Source organism: Falco punctatus (genome assembly GCF_963210335.1).
Source record: "Falco punctatus genome assembly, chromosome: 1".
Taxonomy (NCBI): Eukaryota; Metazoa; Chordata; class Aves; order Falconiformes; family Falconidae; genus Falco; species Falco punctatus.
Window position 1 is genome coordinate 26,256,613 of NC_137580.1, and position 17,678 is coordinate 26,274,290.

Genomic DNA, 17,678 nt, shown 5'->3' on the forward strand with positions numbered 1-17,678 from the left:
GTGCACATTTTTGTTGATAGTGCTTGCTTTGTTTATATGGTTTGGTTTTGTTTTAACACCCAAGGCCTGGCTAGGAGGGAAACGTTTATGACTGAGATTTTTATTATTATAGGGTGCTTCTTTTGACTCCCATCTGAAGAAACTTTGAAAAGGCACTTTAGGAAGAAAAGAAATTACTTGATTGCCTGATGCTATTGCGATCACCGTGCACTGATATGCAAAAGAACAGGCACTCTGGTTTTGTATGTCAATCTATCAGCTACATGTAACTTCCGACAGGCCTTCAGTGATTATTAATTTCACAATATGTATAAAATATTCATCCTATTGTTCCTTCAACAATTGCATGCCTCTCTTTTATCTTCTTTGTTGTAGCTTCAAGATAAAACTTTTTCTTTTCATGGTCCATAAATACTCATGTGCTGGGTGGTTTTATTCTTTAAAGATGGAGAGAACTAATAAGACAATAGATTCTGAGTGATTACTGCACAACTTCTGGAGCCTGATAGCAGTTTCATAATTTCTTGGAACGAGGCCTGTAACCCCAAGGACTTTAATTTATTTTCCTTTTATTGCTTTTATTTCTTCTGTTTTTCTTATTAATCGTAGCCTTCATTCTGAAATGCAAAAGGTGTACCCAGCCAAAGTTCAAACAATGCTGGGAGTACTGAGCAGATTACACAAGAACCATCTTCGCTATGAGAAACATTTCTAAATGCTCCAGTGCTGAGAGTGTCTGCTAACACCCACTGAAAGCAAAAGCAGATCAACCTGCAAGTTGAAGCTCTTAGACTACCATTTGTGCTGCCAGCAGTGGAGGGCCAAGGTGAATTGCAGAAAGGAATAGAGTCATAGAGTCATTTAGGTTGGAAAAGACCTTTAGGATCATCAAGTCCAACCATTAACACAGGATGGCCAAGTCCACCACTAAACCATGTCCCTAAGCACCACCCACATCCACTCTTCTTTTAAACCCTTCCAGGGATGGTAATTCCACCATGTCCCTGGGCAGCCTGTTCCACAGCTTGACCACACTTCCAATGAAGAAATTTTTCCTAGTATCAAGTCTAAACCTCCCTTGGTGTAACTTGAGGCCATTTCCTCCTGTCCCATCAGTTGTTATATGGGAAAACGGACCTACCCCCACCTTGCTACAGCCTCCTTTCAGGTAGTTGTAAAGAGCAATAAGGTCCCCCCTGAGCCTTCTTTTCTCCAGACTAAACAACCCCAGTTCCCACAGCCGCTCCTCATCAGGCTTGTGCTCCAGACCCTTCACCAGCTCCATTGCCCGTCTCTGGACACGCTGCAGCCCCTCAGGGTCTTTCTTGCAGTGAGGGGCCCAGACCTGAACACAGTATCTGAGGTGCAGCCCACCGGTGCTGAGTACGGGGGACGATCACTGTCCTGGTCCTGCTGGCCACAATCTTTCAGACACAAGCCAGGAAGCTGTTGGCCTTCTTGGCCCCCTGGGCACCCTGCTGGTTCATGTTCAGCCAGCCGCCAGCCAGCACCCCCGGGTCCTTTTTGGCTGGGCAGCTTTCCAGCCACTCTTCCCTAAGCCTGTAGCATTGCGTGGGGCCCTTGTGCCCCAAGCGCAGGACTCGGCACTTCTCCTTGTTGAACTTCATACCAGCTCAGCTTGGATGCCAGAGGGGTGGTCAATTGTGACAGTTCTGCCACCCAGCCTGCAGCCACCCGTGTCTTCCTGCTGGTGCCACAGCCCACGCATGCCCTGCGTACAACACAAACGCTGCTGGGTGAAGGTGGAGTGTTGGACACAGGGACACAGAGAGAGTAAAAGCCCCTTTGGCAGTGGTTAAGAAAAGGATGTCAGCTGATTCATATGATACCAGTTGCGATCCTCTATCTGGCAGTGCCTGGTCTTCCATAATATACAACTCTGGCAAGTGGAAGTGAGTTTAAGAGATGGAGCGACACAGCTAATGGTTTCACTTTCACCTCGTTTTTTGTCTGATAAAAGACTCGTTTTGTTGTGTACCTGTTTGCCCAGAAGTACATAGCAGTACACAGCAGGGGTGAATCAGTTCTGTCAACTCCAGCATATGGCAGCAGTCCAGTGTTTGGAGATAGAGTGTAAATATGCAGCAACAGTTATCATGGAAAGTTCTGCCAGAGTTTGAGAAACTGTACTGTTTGTGAACTCTGAAATCACCTGAATTACCTGGGTCATCCCAGACAGGCAGTAACATAATCTCCCCATGATGATATTTTTCAGAAGGGTTTTTCTGGTTATTTTAAGTATTTTTAAAAAATAAGCAGTAATTCTCTTGTTTCGTTTCCCATTCGTAGTTCTCAGCCCTGCTTTGGGTTGGCCTTGGCTGGATGCCAGGTGTCCACTAAGCTGCTCTATCACTCCCCTTCTCAGCAGGATGAGAGGGGAGAAAATAAGATGGAAAAAACCCTCCTGGGTCAAGATAAGGGCAGTTTAACAAAGCAAAAGCGAAGGGGAAAAAAATATTCTCTACTTCCCATCAGCAGGCAATCTGCAGCCACTTCCTGGGAAGTAGGGCTTCAGTGCACATAGTGGTTACTCAGGAAGACAAACATGGTAATAATGACTTCCCCAACTTCCTCCTCCTTTCTCTTAGCTTTTATTGCTAAGCAGGTGTCATATGGTATGGAATATCCCTTTGGTCAATTTGGGTCAGCTGTCCTGCTATGTCTCCTCCCCAGATTTTGCCCACCCTCAGCCTACTGGTGCAGGGGGAATGTTGGAGAGACAGCCCTGATGCTATATGAGCACTGCTCAGCGGTAGCCAAAACACGCGTGTTATCAACACTTTTCTAGTTACCAATGCAAAGCACAACACTGTGAGGGCTGCTGTGGAGAAAATTAACTCTATCTCTAGCCAGACCCAATATAATCTCCACCCCTTATTCCATACCATTTGTGTCATGCTTAGGTCCCACACAATTTAATACACACACACACACATATACATATATGTATCTTCTAACCATCCCATTCTATTTAATTCTTATTACTCTTGGAGAAGAAATCTCTTCTTACCAACACTCACAACTTAAACTACATACTTAAACAATCTATACCCAACATACAGGTTTATACATTCTCAGTAACTACTATCCCCAGTCATGTAACAGATAGCTATTACTCTCCCATTCCATGGGCTTCCTCCGCTCCTCCAGCTGTGCATAAGAATGGGCTGTGGCTTTGGGCCCATCTGTCAAGATGAGTGTTCAGAACAGAAGCATCATGTTTGGTTGTTGGGCACCAACGCTAGTTTGGTTTGTGTCATCATTCAGTCATCTGGTTCCTTGTGAAACTTGCTCTTTGTCAGTTCAGGTCATTCCTGCTACATTACTTCCTATGACATACAACTTGCATCACATTATTTTCCCCCCAAAGGTTAAACCTCCTTGAGGCACATGCTGGGTTTCCCCAACCTTCCACATTATCCACTGCCTTTTCCTATGGGAGGAGCCGTCCACACTGCCTTCCTCAGCCACTTCCCTATGTGCACTACAGGGAACTTATCTTCTCCCACAGTATGTAAGGGTTTTGTTAGGGCAGGGCCAGGATGGTTAGCAGACCCTCTGGTGTTAACCAGCCAAGTGGCTTCTGCTAAATTTGTATCCCAGTGCTTCCATGCCCCATTGCCCAACACTCTCAACATAGTCTTTAATAGTCCACTACATCATCTCTCAACCTTTCCAGAGGCTTGTAGGTGATAGGGGATGTGATGCATCCACTCAATGCCATATTTCTTTGTCTAGGAGTTTATGAGGTTATTTCAGAAATTAGTCCCATTGTCTGATTCAATTCTTTTTGGGGGACCCCATGCCAGAGCAAGGGAAGAGTGTGAGGAGCCCTCCCTCTGAGGAGGAAGGAGCAGCAGAGACAACGTGTGATGAACTGACCACAACACCCATTCCCTGTCCCCTGTGCTGCTAGCAGGGAGGAGAGAGAGAATTTGAGAGTGAACTTGAGCCCGGGAAGAAGGGACGCATGGGGGAAGATGTTTTTAAGATTTGGTTTTATTTTTTGTTAGTATTTTCTGATTTGATTGGTAATAAATTAAACTAATTCACCCAAGTGGAGTCTGGTTTGCCCATGACAGTAATTGGTGAGAGTGATCTCTCCCTGTCCTTATCTTGACCCACAAGCTTTTAATTATATTTTCTCTCCACTGTCCACCTGCAGAGGGGAGTGATAGAGTGGCTTTGGTGGGCACCTGGCGTCCAGCCAGGGTCAACCCATCACAAGTCCAAACTTAGGAAAGGAAATCTTTGGCACTCAAAGGTACCTTCAGTCAGCGGTATGCTGTCTTGTATCAACCCTGCTGATTTTTTAAACATTTCTTTGCACTTGTTAAGGTCCCATAGGAAAATGTTCTACCCAGAGGTGAGGGAAGTTTGGGAAGAATGAAAGTCCTAAATATTAGAAACAAAAAGGGAAACTTAATATAGCAGTTAAGGGTTTGGTGATTTTAATGACATCCTCCTGAAGCAGAAACTTGAGTCACATGCCTAGATTATGCAAACTGAAATATGTGGCCCTATTGAAGTCATTCGTCTTTGAGGGAAGCTGAAGTGCAATGGCTTGTGACATAACAGGATGAGACAGGAGAATGGGCAGTTGGTAAGGTAGCACAGAGAGGCACAGGATGAGTGTCTGAATCCCACTGTGCCTGTAGGATACCCATGTGAGGGTGTGTATGCGGACAGAGCAGATGTATCATGTGCTCATTGTGTTACACCTCTTTGAAGTTGTCTTTGATTCATAGATAATTCAGGACCAGAAGAAAACTTACCTGATGACTAAGCTCTGTGCAAAGAATTGTTCAACAGGCTCTGTCTGTGTGTGTGAAAGAGGGGAAAAAAATCCAGCCTTTTGAGATGCTGGTAGACAGACCAACAAGATAAACTATACAGCAGCTGTTAATGGGGACAGATAGGAGAGGTGTGTGCTGGCGGTAACTGAGAACATAGATAGTACTGCGTTTTTCAATATAAAAATGACTATTTTATATGAAGATTGGAGGTTATTATTTTGTCAAGAAAAAGGCTGAAAAACGGAATCGCGGGACAATAGCATCTTTTGGCTGTGGGGATTCCAACTCTCTTGTGTAGCAGAATTGCTTTCTGAGTCCTCTTTGTGTTGCTGCTGTTCTAAGAAGTGTGCCAAGCCGTAATAAACTCAAAATGCACCATTTAGTTAATGCATCGATAGGAGCTGCATACAGTAGGAAAGCTTCAGACATACAGCCTCCTTGAGGCACTTCTAGCTTACATCGTAGGACTGAGATTTGTGTTATGCTTTTGTGCAGTCTAGATGTACGTTTCCCGGGCAGTGTGGGTTTATAGTTCGGTGAAACTCGTACCGTCCCATTAGCCATCTTGCATTTATCTTCACCGCCTTTCAGTGCATTGCCCTTCACGGTATGCCCATGAACTCATGAGAGCTGACTTAGAGACTTGCTGAGCAGGCATCCGGTTTCATATCAGGTCAACAGAAGTTGCAGGTGCTCATCATTTTTGCATAACACACTCCTTTTTCCTCCTTGATATAGGGAGAAAGGGCCAATCTTAGAGGCAGACCCTAGGCAGGAAGTGGAGCAGCCGTGTGGCTTGAGGCGTTGTTGGGAGGAGAGGGTAAGGTCAAAGGGTTACAGTGCTGAGAAGAGCTCTGCAAGCCCTTTGATTTCAACAGTTGCTCCAGCACACCACCGCCACTGTTAAATTAAAAGAGGCCTAAAGCTGATCTCCGTGCCCCACTGGACACTTCCTCGCGCTCACTGTGCATGTTTGTCATCAGTTTTTGTGGCAGGGTCTCCTGCGCAGAGCACTTGGCTGACTGCACATCCTCACAGCACTAGTTTTGTGGTGTCACATCAGGATCTCAATCGTCCCACGGAGCGTTGAGTTCATCACCCTTTTGCTATGGAATCACAAGGGAACAGGAATTGGCATGGACGTGCTCCTTTCAGAGCTCTTCTTGCTGAGTGTCACCTATGTGTTTTTTTAGAAGAAACGAAGTGAAGGAAGGGAAAAGGGGAAAAAAATTTGTTTTTAAAGCCATACAAAAAGGGGGCAGTCAACAGCTCAGGGAGGTATTTTCAAACTCTTGCTATTCTTAAGCTTCATTGCCACGGAGTAGTTGTCATACCAGTGACGAGCTGTGATGTGTTAGTTCTTGTCCTATGCTTGTTGAACATACTGGGTGAGCAACAGCCCTCCTGCAACTGGTGGCAGCTTTGCTGCTGTTCTCTGTTGAGTGGAATTTTAGGGATTGCTTGGGAGAGATGCACAGGAACAGCTGTGTTCAGGAGTTGCTGGCCACAAAGCGTTGCTGCAGGAGCTGTCCAGATTTGAGCCAGAGGGAGAAGCTGTACCTCTGCTAGGCTCAGACGTATCCAGTGCTAGCTGGTGCAGTGCTCATCTGTAAAACTGCCTTGCAGCAATCAAATGTCATTGCTGACCCTGGTGATGATGGGGCTGTTTCCCAAGTTCAGAAATGATCCACAGTGAACTACACTAAATGTAACTGCTAAATGGCAAAGGCAGGCTAAAACAGTCTTAAAGTTTATTTCTGGCTGCAGCGCTGAACATCCTCCTACCATGCTGGTTCTGAGCAGGGAAGCTTGGCCACAGATTAGAGGCAGAGATCCCTGTTACTCCCAGTGCCAGGAATATAAAGAGGACACATCAGACGCTTGCTGTCTGCTACAGTGACTCCTGCTTTGTACCTGCATGTGCAGCAGGCAGTGCTGTGCTTTTCCACTGTCTCTAGGAAACCCAGGCATGAATTGGTCCTATCCAGCCAGATGCTCATTTCTAACAATTTTATACAAGAGTTCATTGGAATTACTCCTGATGTACAACCAGCTTGCAAGATCAGCCACCTGAGTTTAGCTAAATGCAACAGTTTTAATTCAGTAGTGACAGTGTAGCACAGGTAAGCAGGAAAAAAAATCACCAAAATAGCTGCTGTGTACAAATCAAAGCCTTGGTTTTCCAAAGTACTGTAGCCTATCTCACCCTACTCTGGCAATCATTTGATAAACATAATTATATTTCAGCCAAAACTGCTTCAAGATGAAGAAGAAAAGCAAAACGCAGCATCTTTAAATTTCTTAGGTTGAAAAAGTAGCTTGTTCTTGTTTAACTAGAGGTCTGTGACATGCATCTTATTATGAAACAGCAGTTGGCATGGAGTCAGGCATATGTGCTCTATTACATCGTGTCGTGTCCCACCAAGGCATTGACCTTATTTGCACCAGAAAGTTGTGGAAGGACTGACAGGCCAAATCCCATTCAAGTATGTTGCTACTTTGTCATATTTGGCAAGCGTATGCAGAATGCCAGTTTCCCCCCATTAGAATGATTACCAGAGTGCTCCTACTGGAGGGCAGAAAGAAAGAGAATGCCAGGATAAAGGTGCTTCTGCTTCTTTTTATTGCCAGTTCTAGTCTTCTTTGTTGTCCTGCATGCCCCTGTCTCCCTTGTCTGCACCTTTCTGCTGCTGCCCAACTAAAGCAAGCTGGTCTGTAAACTACCAGGAGGAGGTCTGAAGCCAGATAGTTTGCATCGCAAATTCGTAGAACCACAAACTGAAAAAAGCTGTTGAGCCATCATTGTTTATAATTAGTTTTTGACTGAAGTCCCAGTCTGCTATAGGGAATGGTTTTATCTTTGTGTATGTGTGGGTGGGAAGAGAGAAGTAGAGAACTGAATCAAGGAACCAATCCTTATCCTGAGGGGAAGAAAGAATAGGGTAGTATAATCTAACCCTACGGGATCAAAGGTGGGGCCAACACAGACATAAACACCTTTACACTATGTTCTGTCTCCCTGATTTTGCTGATTTAAATAGTAAATAGTAAGTTGGGATAACAAAGCTGTTACCCTGCAGATGCACACCTTCTTTTGGTCAGATGGTGATTGGCAGCCCTCAGTTTGTTCAGCGTCTGGAGTGCTCTCTGATCTGTCCACCTCTGATGCACCGTGTCATTTCAAACCCTGGAATAAGCTATGTGAGAAGCTCTTCCATCACAGCTAATTTCCTACTGCAGAATAAGGGGAAAAGGGGGACAACCACACTGAGGCATCAAAATCCAGTTTGAAACCTTGCCAAGGATTTGCCTCTAGGAAAACAGTTGTCTAGCTCCCTAAATGTGAGCAGCCACAGGTCTCAAACCAAATCACCCCGTCTCCTGGCTGGACCTGGCAATTGGGACTCTGTGGTTCTGCCATAGGCCCATGTATCCTAGGGGAAAATCTCCAACATTTTTTGTGCCCTGGCTCCCCCCAGCACTGATGAGCTGTTATAAATTCTGCCTTACATCTCACAAGAATGTCAAGTGGTTTAATGCATGTTTACAAAAGGACCCAGAGATTTTGGGATGAAAGACATTCTATAAGCACCATATGGTTTGATGTGCTGCCATCCTGGTACCCAAAGGATAACTTCAAGGACACAAACCCCTGTATTCAGACTCCTGTGTTCTTGGAGGGCATCTGCCTGCCTGCAGAATGAAACTCCACTCAGAACAGAATTAGCTGATGAATGAAAAAAACCTGCCTCATATTTTAGTCTGTATTCCCAAACACAGCATGTTACTTGTTATATGTATCACTGCACCAACAAGTCATTGTCTAAAGAAAAAATGATGAAATTAACAAAAAAAGCCAAGAGGTATTCTTATTGCAGTTGGACTATGGACACTGCTAAGTCTCTCATACTCCACAAACTTAAGTGTGATGCTGAAAACTGTCACATTTGTTCCAAAACACATGGTAATCAAACAAAATAGTAGTAGAAAAAATGTACGCTGAATTTCTTTTTTCTTTGGCATTTGGTCATGTTGATCTGATAGCATGTTTTTGTCTCGGGATAATTTAAATATTTAGACACATGGAATTCCACTAACAAAAGTTAGTTTGGTTAGATTTGGATTGTAGTAACTCCTAAATAGCATTTACTGCTGAAGTTTAGTTTCATATTTATTCTAGAGAAAGAAACACAGATGAGATGGGATTCCTAGGTCCTGATTTCTAGCCCCCTCTTCTTGCAGCAGCCTCATGGTAGAATGTATTGATTGTAGTGAGCAAGTTTTACCTTAACAGTAACTGGCAGGGGAGAGACTGCTCCAGAGCAGCCTTCTCCAACCCCTTGCCCCTCTGGTCAAAACTTTCTTCTGACCTCCTGCCTGTTTAGGCAGTATTAGGAGCATGTCCTGCTAGTGTGTATTACTTTGTCCTCCCGGTAATGCTGTCCTCTGCCTGCAGCAGCCCTTCTCGTCCTACCTGCTGAAGGTGGGTGTGAGGCTTACTTGAATCTCTTGATGTCATCAGTTTTCAGTGAAGAGCATGAATAAAGGTATGCAGGGGAAATTTCCTTTCACAGCCAGACATCTGGGCTTCCTTAAAGCAGCTGCAGTCTCACTGTCTGCTGGTCTTTGTTTTAGAGAACATAGGAATGCCAAGAAGCTCGGGGCTTATATGTGGGAAAGGCAGTGGGAGCATTGCACGGGACACTGCCCCATTCCCTTTAGGCCTCAGTACAGGGTTCAGAGAGATTCACTTCGTTTTGCTAGTGGGTTTGGCATTTATGTCTCACATCTAAGCACATGATGAAAACTAATTTGTCATGGAGTGAAAGAGAACATAACAAAACTGTTTGTGCTAGACATTGATTTCCCAGAAGAAAGGCTGTCTGAGCTCTGATTTTGTCCTCATTGGCTAAAATGGGGAAGTATGGTAGGAGAGGGACTGGAAACTTGGCAAAATGCAGGAAGTTATTATCTGACAGCTAACTGACTATTTCCACCTTCAGACGTTTAATTTTTTTAATGAATGTGAGGAAGTCTTAGCAAGGAAGAGAGAAGTCCCCCTCTCTGCCTCGAGATAATGTAGAGGAATTCCTTCCTAATCTGGTAGCAGTCTTCCAGCAGAAACAATCTCTATTTGTGCAATTGGACTCATTAACCAAGTTGTGTCCTGGGAAAAACTGTATGGATGAAATAAGGTACTGAGTAGAGACTTAAAAGAATCTGTGTATTTAGTCTGTGTATAACTTTGTGCATGTTCTTACTCTTGGATCTAAACAATGAATGAAAAAAATCTTGTTTGCTACTTGATACAGGTATTCTGGAGCATTAAGTAATTCTATGGATGACAAATTAAAGTGACCGATTAGCATATCAAAGCAAAGAAGTTATTACTGCTAAGCTGAATGAATTGTGTCCACCCACCTTTCACTCACTTTCTGCAGGCATCTAAGCGTTAGGCTGAGTGAAATTCCAGATGGCAGCTTCTACTTGCGCTGACTCACTCACTCGAGGACGCAACTTTGAGCTGAGCACATTCTACATTATCTGCTTGTAATCCAAGGCTATTGAGCTCAGTGGCAAGTCACCCACTGGCTTCAGTGATGCCAGGGTGAATTCTGTAAGGGCATGATAAATTCATCTCCAAGTCAGTATACATTGCTCCATTCCTACCAGAGACATTCAGGATGTAAAAAGGTTTAGTATACTTAACAGTGAGGCCTATTGTTTTGCACTTTCAAAGTGAGGAAGAAATCAAGATGCTTTAAAAAGCAGAACCATCTATCTAGCTGGAATGGAGTACGCTTTCAGAAGGCAGGAAAATTAAATGGTATTTTCAAAATTTCTTGAATCCTCCTTACACAGAGTGATTTCAAGGGTTCCTCCCCTCTCCTCTGTCTTTTGCAAAAGATGCACTCATCTGATCAGCAGCAGAAATGCAGTGTGCCACTTCAGTGATCAAATGAGTATCCCAGCATGGTATGTGTAGCAGTGCCATTGCACTGTGCAATTTGTAGGTACATCTGATCTGAAATCTGATCTGAAAAGGTTTCTGAACAAATACTAACAGTGGGCATGCCTGTTAGTTGCCTGTGTAGCAAGTACAAAGCCCAGAAGGGCTGAGGTCAGGTGCTAAAAGGTTTGAGAAGCCAAACAACAACAGTGTGAGAAGGCTCCGGGAGTTCCAGCTCTTCTGACTTGGGAGAGAGGCTGATAAACCGCTAAAACCCTCCTTTGTCCATTTTGTGTTTGACATAGCAGGCTGATTCCCTTTGACTTTTGTTTAGCACCAGACATTTTGGGAACTAGCAAGCACAGTCAGCCTGATTGAATGGTTTGCTCCAGAATCAATCCCAGGCTGACACCTGCAGCTCTTGAGGGAGCTGGGATTTTCCTCAGGGAGCTGGAGTTCAGCCCCACCCGCCACCCCCCGCTGTATCTGGCTCATAAGGAGACTTCCAAAAACTCCTTACTACCAGAATTATATTAAAAACAAGAGAAAGGAAAGCAGTAAGGCAGCAAGAGAGTTCCAGTGAGATCCTAAGGGGAAACTGTTGGTTCCCACATCTGTTTTGCAGATCTGTGGTGGTCTGGGAAGCCCTTTCAGGTGGTCTCCAGAGCTGTTTCCATCACAGTGGTAGTTCTCAAGCACTACCACTTCCCACTAGTTATACTCAGGCTCTGAGTCTCTTAGTAACACTAGTACTGAGTGGATGAGGAGATAGCTAGGGGCCTTGGTTTTGATTTGCCAGAGATCAGACATGTAGAGCCACATTTGGGCAGGTTTTCTAATATTTAGTGGGCTTCTGCTCCTCAGTGGATCTGTCTGGCTTTCAGAGGGAATCAGGAACTACTCAACATGAACAAGGAGGTCAGAATCTGCCCTTTAAGCTGAAAGAATGACATCCATTAAAAGTACTGAACTTCTGTTTCACATTTTCACAGCTTTTACAACTGGGATAGAAATGTCAGCACTTCAAATTCCAGCGCAAATTACCAAGTGATTGCCGAAAATGCCTGTGGACTACTCTTCAAGAACAAAAATGATAGGAAAATAATAAACGTGGATCCCAAGGTAAATGTCTTCCTCCCTGCCCCAATATTCTAAATAGCCTTTATGCAGTGGAGCTTGACTGCTAAACTGTTGAGTCCAATTGCAAACAGTGTCTTTATCAATACACACCTAGCATTTCAGGCTCACTCAGACATGCTGTTGCCCATGTTAACACAGCCGCTCTGGTCCCTGTCAGGATAAACTTAGCATAGCTTGTTTATGACTGAGTGTGTCTAGGTCTTTCCGTTGTGATGACAAACATCAGAACCTGAACTGACGGATAAAATGGTGAGATTTCCAAAGCAGGGGTTCTTTTACACCCTGCCCCTTTGCCTGCCCGTTTTTCTTTCCAATCAAAACGACAAACTGTCGCCACTACTGCCAGGACAGGCTGCAGGCCGAGGCTACGTCCTATTAATTGAACTGCTGAGAAGTGCTAAGGAAAGGGAAGCACAGGAAAGGGAATGGGCTGAGGAGGAAAGCAGGACTGACTGGAAGATGTGAGGACCAAAGCATGGGAATATATAAGCAGGTACATCTGATGTAGAACGACACTGTGTTTTACTCAGAGGATGACACACATGTCTCTAACTAAAAGGAAAAAGTACTAAAATGTTGGTGATGTCCTGGGGCTGCTGGTCCCTGTATCCATCTCCTCTTAAAAATCAGACCTTTATTACGAAACATGCCTGCAGGTGGATAAAAATAAATACATATTTGATAAAAATAAATAAATATTAGGGTACTTTGAATCAAAAGCTGCAACCTGAAGGAACCGTAATGTCCCAAATCCTGGCAAGGCCTGCTGAACACCATCAAATACAGAAAGCAGAATCGGTTTCTGCATCTGAAGTGCGGGCCATCTTCTACCTCAGCACTTTTGCAGTGGTGAAGTGAAACTGGCAGAGTTCCTTTCCCAACTGCACATAATCCTTGTTCTTGCTCCTTAATACAAAAGATTTGAGAAGTCCTGAGGAAGGCAGCCCCATTAAGGTAGTTTAGTTCCTGTAGCAGATTGAGATCGTCACGGGCGTAAGGGTCAAACTTGGATTTTAAGCCCTGTCACTTACAAAAGAGAAATCTGACACTAGATGCATCTTCTTGTGGAGAGCTGTGTTTCTCCAGCATGCAGTAAATCAGAAGGACTTATGACTGAATAAAAGAAAGGAAAATATTTGTGCCTCGGTAGTGCTATAAACTGGATGAATGTTGTCTCTGTGTCTCTCATGCATAACTGACAGCACAAACGTGTGCTTTGCTTTCACCTAAAAATGGCTCTGAGCCTATTATTGCTGAAGTTGTTTGGTCTCTACCGTTTTGTTTACATAGCAGTTGAATCCAAACAAAGCAAATGCTCAAATCGTACCTGGATATCCCATTTTCAGCCATGGTTGAAAGCTGATTATATTGCCATGGGTAATGTTACAGACAGCTTCCCTCTACAAGAAGCCATGTTCCTCTGGTGCCAACCGCGCTTTTTTAAACTTTACAACTGAAGTCCTTGGACTATAGTTAGATGTGATAAACACACCCAGGCTTTGGTTACTCTCCAAACCAACATGAACTAAGCTGGGCAATAATCGGGTTGGATTTCTACAGAACTGATCTAGGATGATGGTTTCTTTGATGTGCTTCCCATAAGAGATGGTCACATATGAATAGTAACACTACAAAATATCAAATTATATGCATTTCAAAATAAGTGCATTGGTTTGTTAGAAATTGAAAAATGCATACCTAAAAATGTGTTTGGTTGCATTGAAAGTGGGCCACCAATCCAACTTCCTGCAGCTGCAGAACATCTGTAACAAATAACCAGCTCTTTAGTGTCTACGTGAAAGATCCTCGTGTGCCAGGAGTCACACTAAGAAGCATTTGTGTGTGTACATTGCATCCCCCTACGGGTTGCCGGGCACAGGCCTGTGAATCCCCATGAGATCCATCTGGCTTTGGATTTTCTGTAGCACTCACTGATAGAGATCAAGCTTTTGAGGAGTGCTTGCTGTGGGCCAAACCGAAATCAGCACAAGTTCTCTCTTGTGGGGTTAAGTCTTGAACAGACTTTAGGACCAGCTGCCTGATCTTTGCAAGCAGGCGTCCTCTTTGACCAGTTGCTTGTCCACTTGTTCCTGGTTGTATTTTAGCTAAAAGAACTCTTATCACTGTCTTTGCATCTGCTAAAAGCCTTGCAGGAGAAATGGAACTGTCTGGTGCCAGGACATTCATCTTCAGTGAGAAATCCCCACCCTCAGAGCTAGCTGCATTCATCAAACTTTATGTTCTGAGGGAAGAAGAAGAAAATTAATGGCATAAAACCCAGGTCTTTTCTCTCTCCTGACCAGGTATCTGTAATATTCTGTGTTTCAGGCCTACTCAGGAGACGACATGGCCACCAGTTGAAACCTATCTTGATCTCTATGTTGTTATCTATGACCATATCATCAGAAGAGGGACCTAAGGTCCATCTGTGTGGCTCTTCTCCCAGTGATTTGTTTAGCTGTTTTAAAGTCCTCTGAAAGAAAAAGAAGCGGTTGAAAGATCTTTACCTGGTGTTCAGGGGTAGAAAGAGGGAATTTTATAGGGATTTAGAGTTCGTTTGTGCTTTGCCCCCTAAGGGATATAAAGTGGAAGGAAGACCTCGTACAGGCCGTAGAGTCCGTAGGTGGGTCCCTTGTTTGTCCTTGGGGTATGTGAATTGCAAAAGCACCTAAAGGTAAGACAGAAGGCTTGGACCCAGCTTTTTGCTACTACTCCTAAGGCAGCAGGGTGGCTGGGACAGAGGTGCTGCATTCTTTCCTGGAGTAAAGAAAAGAAACTACTGTTCCATAGCCCCTCAGCAACAGGATGCTTTAAATTCTTCCTGGGAGACTCTTTTCTAGGTTGGCATGGACATCTGTTGAGCAGCTAACACCATGTAGTGTGGACCAAGCCATTCACAGGGTAGCAGGGAGAAGTTGTACCACATAGGCCAGTAAATGTAAAGAAATCTGCAGTGTTTTGATGGCGTTAATGGTTCCTTGAAAGGCACTTTTCATCCATTCCTGCTCTTGGTGCTGTTCTAGTACCAACTTGCCAGAAGTTCAGGCAGCAACGCAATGGCCTAAGGTACTCCCTTCCATTCCTGGGGCACTTGGGGAAGTTGCCCGTACTTACATGACCCAGCTGGTATACCAGCAGCGTAGCTGTCTGCTTACCAGAGAACTGGAAAATGGCACAGAGCTAAGCAGCAGAAAGAACTAGCAGGAAACAAAAGCGGGAATTACAAAGAAAAAGGATGTGGAGGTGAAGGCAGAGGAAACAAAGGTAGAAAGTGACTGGATAAAATTCCCTGGACCTTTAAGGGGACTGCATGATTATAGTGATCTTTTCTGGACTCAATACTGTGAATTTGTGAGGAGGACAAGTTAGGCAACTCGGACAAGAAAAAAGATGGTAGCAGCACTGCTAGGCTCACCATAGGGCGAGGTTTACCTGCCGGCCTCATCGCAAGCCTGTTCCCTTTGGAAAAGGCTGAGCACCTTTGTCTTAGCAGTTGGTGTGTTAAAGATCCCTTTACTGCAAGGAGAGGGAGTGTTCCAGCAATTACAAAGTGAAAGTTGCTACTTCAAAGCTGCAATAATTTGGGAGAGACTTGGAACCCTTGTTTTCTTTTTGGTAAAACTTTAAAAGTTATGAAGTTCTGCCATTTCCAAAATACAATAAAATCTTTTACTGTGACAATTTGCTTTTACATTGAGCGCTTCACCCCACAGCACCCTGAGATTTCTGCAGCAGGTACGCAAACTGGAGGTTAGTTTACTGCTCCCTGACCTGCAGCTGGGCTGCGGAGGACGCTGCCCGCCGCCTGCCCGCGCCGCCGGCCCGCTCCCCCGCCGCCGGCCCGCTCCCGGCCCGCTCCCCCGCTCGCCCGCTCGCCCGCGGCTCCGCTGCCATCGCCGGGTCAGCAGAGCCCCCTAGCGCCGGCGGAGCGAACGCCGGCAGGGGGAGCTTCCCGGCCCGCGGCGGGCAGAGAAACCCAGCGCCCGCTGGAGCCCCTGGCCTCGGAGCCGCTGGCCTCGGAGCGGGTGCACCCAGCGTACAGCCCGAGCCTCCGCCCGGGGCTGTGGGCGGAAGGAACTGCAGTCCGAGCCTGCGTAACCCTTCGGTTTTGCACAGGGCCGTGCGCTGGAAACTGAAGTCTCCAGAGGGAAGCGCTTGCGCTGTTAGGGCAGGCTGCTCCTGACCTTGGCGCTTCCAGGTGTTTCCTTCGTGCAGCAGTACCGCTCCTTGCATCGCACCAGAAAACAGAGCTTCTGCCGTGGACCCGGCTTTGCTTTGCTGCCACTGTGTCGTGAGGCAGTGCAAGGGAAGGGCCAGCTACTGACCTACCGCTATTTTTTGTAGCATTGAAGCAAGGTTGCCTTTATTGTACAGCTTAGAGTTTGGGATATGTTTTTTTTCAAGGAAAAATTCAAAACTCCTGAACCATTTAAAAAACATTAGGGTTTGCCTCTCGAGCACTGGAGAAGGAGAAATTCCCATTATGAAGGCTGGTAGAATGGACAATTGGTGGAAAGGGTATGAATTCTGGTTTTCATTCATCTCAACAAATGAATTATAATTTTTATTTCTTAATGTAATCAGATTTTAAAGTAATGTTGAAAAACCTGAAGTTGGAAAGTGGTCCCTGGAATTTGGAGAACATTATCTCAGAATCATAATAGATAAAAAATAAAATTAAGTAGAACATAATAGAAGTAAATTTTCAACTTTAGAAGTTATTTCTACAAATTCAGTTTCCTTTGTTTTCATGTTATTAATTGATGCTCTTGACTCAAAAGAACAGCAGGAAGTCTGGGAGAACCCTATGTCTACATCTGCAGGAAGATGGAAGGAAATTTGGATCTAAGTGGGCTTTACGTGTTTTCAGGTCAGTGAGCGCATTGCTGCACTGTACATCTCTAAAGATAAACTACTGAAAGGCTGTAAAGATGTAGGAAGCCTCCTTTTTTGCAGTTGGTGCTGACCACCTATGGAATTGTAATTTCATGCTATTTCTGAAGTGAGTGATAAACTTCATTTGCAACAAAAAATAAACTGTAATATCTGCAGCAAAAGAATGGTATTCACTGAGCAATTCACAGAATTACTGGCTCCTCAGTAAACTCATTTGATTCCTTCCCACCCATCTTTGCCTATAAGCTAATCTCCTGGTGTTCTGTCTCTTCTGACATTCAAAACCTAGGACCCCAGAGTGTTACCATAAGTGAAAGCTCCCAAGTTACTTGTTACAGTCCTTTGCCAATCCTAACTGGAAGAAACTCAAGCTTCTGCTGTAAGCGAAAATCTGTCCCCAAAGATTTCTGTAATCTGGCTTGCATTTTAAAGGTTAATTTTCTTAGACAAACAGGATAGCACCTAAAAGCAACTAAGTGCTGTTACAAACAGGATATGCCTAAAAGCAACTAAGTGCTATTACAGTCCATTTCCCTAAAATGTCAGTGGTGGTTTTTCCCAACGTCTTGTCACTGGTCAGCCCTGGGTAGACACACAGTGAACTGGACATGCAAAACGTGGTAATCAAGAGAGAAGCTTTCCGAGGACTGATAAACACATGAAAACTTCCTGTAAACGTTCTTATACTCTGTGATTTTTTTAGCAGAAACAAATGCAAACTGTCTAGCCTGAAATTATTGCTTGCTCTAAACATAAGGTGAATGGAAACATCTCCATTCTGTTTTGAAAAGAGACTCTGGTACCATCGCTCATTGGGACATTTACTGCAGGTACGGAGTTTGCAGACTGCCATGAGATAACTGATCTTAGGCATT

At 44.6% G+C, this 17,678-nt stretch overlaps 1 protein-coding gene across 1 annotated transcript in view; it reads left to right on the top strand.

The window, feature by feature from the left end:
* Positions 1-11,757: 11,757 nt before the first annotated feature.
* BMP3 (bone morphogenetic protein 3) overlaps positions 11,758-17,678 on the top strand; it is a 69,929-nt gene continuing 64,008 nt past the window's right edge. The window contains exon 1 of the mRNA XM_080409169.1: positions 11,758-11,889. The gene's annotated coding sequence lies outside the window, so the exon portion shown is untranslated. The remainder of the gene's footprint in view (positions 11,890-17,678) is intronic.